This window comes from Carlito syrichta, unplaced genomic scaffold (genome assembly GCF_000164805.1).
Source record: "Carlito syrichta isolate Samal-C Ts95f unplaced genomic scaffold, Tarsius_syrichta-2.0.1 Scaffold297594, whole genome shotgun sequence".
NCBI classification, from domain to species: domain Eukaryota; kingdom Metazoa; phylum Chordata; class Mammalia; order Primates; family Tarsiidae; genus Carlito; species Carlito syrichta.
In genome coordinates this window covers 2,490-5,078 of record NW_007241690.1, presented here as the reverse complement: position 1 = coordinate 5,078, position 2,589 = coordinate 2,490, and positions in this window count along the sequence as shown.

Genomic DNA, 2,589 nt, shown 5'->3' with positions numbered 1-2,589 from the left:
TAAAAAAAGAACAAAGTGGAATGTTAAAATACAGCAATAATAATGTAAATAATGTTAATAATTTGGTTGAAATACATAAAGGGCAAAATAAAACTCATAAAAATATAAATTAAATTAAAAACTAGAACTCTAACCTTAAATATGTTGAGACTGTACTTAGCTCCTCCTATAAGTAAATAACCACAGCCAGATGTTATAAATATTATTGGGAAACAGATATTTCTAATCTTCCAGGAACACAGAAAGACTATTCAGTAACTGGAAAATGTATAGCATATATAATGAAATAAGATGAAATTTTCAATAAATCTATAATCAGGGGGGTAAGATGGCGACGGCATAGGTGAACTGGTGAGATTCTCTGAACGTGAGTTCCCAAAAAGGCTATTACTTCTCTTTCCCCATCCCCCAGCCCACCACCAACTGTGCTGGTGCCAGGCCCGGGAACTTCAGTCCCACACAAAGCCAGATATTGTGCCCCCCCCCCACTGCTGCTGTTCTACTCATGTGTGGAAGTCTCCGGTCCCAGCCCCCTCTAGATCCCTCCCCGGCTGCATTGTCTCCAGCCCGGGCACCCGGCACCAAGCCGCCGGTCACACAGGGAGGCTCTGGGTGCCCGCCCCTTAGAGACACCGGTCCCATTCCTGGCTGAAGTACTCTAGGGGGCCCAGCGCCACTCTCGCCACTCACCACCTGCCCTTTGGAACTTTGGAGCTCTGGAACTCTGGGTCCACCCTGGCTGAGGCACTCAGCATGAGACCCCAAGCCGGAGGACCTAGACAAGTGGAGAAAAACAGATCTGCTTAAACTGCCTCGCCATTCTCCAGGCAGGGACTTCCATTGCCCCGCCCACCTATCAACAAACTTTACCTCATTTCCTAGGGCCAGATATTGCAGCGTGCGGGGAAGTTTTGGGTCCCTGCTCCCTCCGGCTCTCTCCCCGGCTGCATTGTCTCCAGCCCGGCACCCGGCACCGCCAGTCACACAGGGAGGCTCTGGGCGCCCACCCCTCAGAGACACTGGTCCCATTCCTGGCTGAAGTACCCTGTGGGGGGTAAAGAGTCACTCTCGCCACCCACTGCCTGCCCTTCGGAACTTTGGAGCTCTGGAACTCCGGGCCCACCCTGGCTGAGGCACTCAGTATGAGACCCCAAGCTGGGGGACCCAGAAAAGTGGAGAAAAACAGATCTGGGTAAACCACCTTGCTATTCTCCAGGCAGAGACTTCCATTGCCCCACCCACCTATCAACAAACTTTACCTCAGTTCCTAAGGCAACAGCGTGAAACAGGAGACAAAGCCCCACCCCTACGCTGCAACGAAAAACAAAAGGGAAAGGCTGGAATCGGAGATCACAGAAGTGACTCTAGTCTGATCGCTTAGTATGACTTATGATTTTATCATTGAAACTGTTGGGTTTAGATTACGTTTGGTGTTTACCTTCTGACTTATACTGTTTCTTGATTTTATTGGCCTGTCTCTGTGTAGCTATCAGTATTCTTTAGGGAATCTTTCTTACCTGTCTTTCTTCACTTCTTCCTAGCCCTGTGTCTCTTTCTCACCTGATAGTTGGTATGTATATCTGTTTTCCCTCTTGCACTTCTCTCTTTCGCTTATTTTGACTTATGATTTTATCATTGTAACTGTTGGTTTAGATCACGTTTGTTGTTTACCTTCTGACTTACACTGTTTCTCGATTTTATTGCCCTGTCTCTGTGTAGCTATCAGTACTCTTTAGGGAATCTTTCTTACGTGTCTTTCTTCACCTCTTCCCGGCCCTGTGTCTCTTTCTCACCTGATAGTTGGTATGTATATCTGTTTTCCCTCTTGCACTTCTCTCTTTCTAACTCCGTATTGACCCCCCTTCCTCCATTATTTTCCTCTTTTATATGCCCCCTTTTTAAATCTAGGGACCAAGACTGCATACTGCTGAATAGACAGACTGTAAAGCAGAGGGAAAAGTGAACAAAGCCAGAAGACCCTCATAAGGAAGAACAGGTCATTGCAGAAGAGAAATAAAAGCAACCCCACCTTCCCTCAAAAACAGAATTGAAGAGGGGGAGGGAAAGGGGGAGAGGGAGAAAAATCTACAGAAATGAAAAAAAACCAAAAGAAAAGTATGGGTCTCTCCCAGACGCCTGGGAGAGCAGACACTGAGAAAACTGACTTTGGAATGCAAACAATGAAAAGTCCCCAGAATGAAGAGTCTCAAAATGCAAATGTAGATATCAAAACAATAATGGAGATATTAAAAAGAATTGAGGAGACACAAGAAGAAACTAGGAAGGAGATGATATCTGAGATAACAGTAATAAAGAATACTGTGAATGAAATAAATAGCAAATTGATAAGCATGGAAAGCAGAATTACCCAAGCAGAAGAAAGAATCTCAGAGCTTGAGGACCAAAATATAGAAATAAACCCAAACTCTTAAAAACACAGAAAATAAGCTCAAAAAGACAGAACAAAACCTTCAAGAGATGAGTGACTACCTCAAGAGGCCTAACCTAAGAATAATCGGACTCCCTGAGGCAGAAAGAGAAACAGAGACCACATTGTAACAAACTTTCCATGAGATCATTCAGAAACTT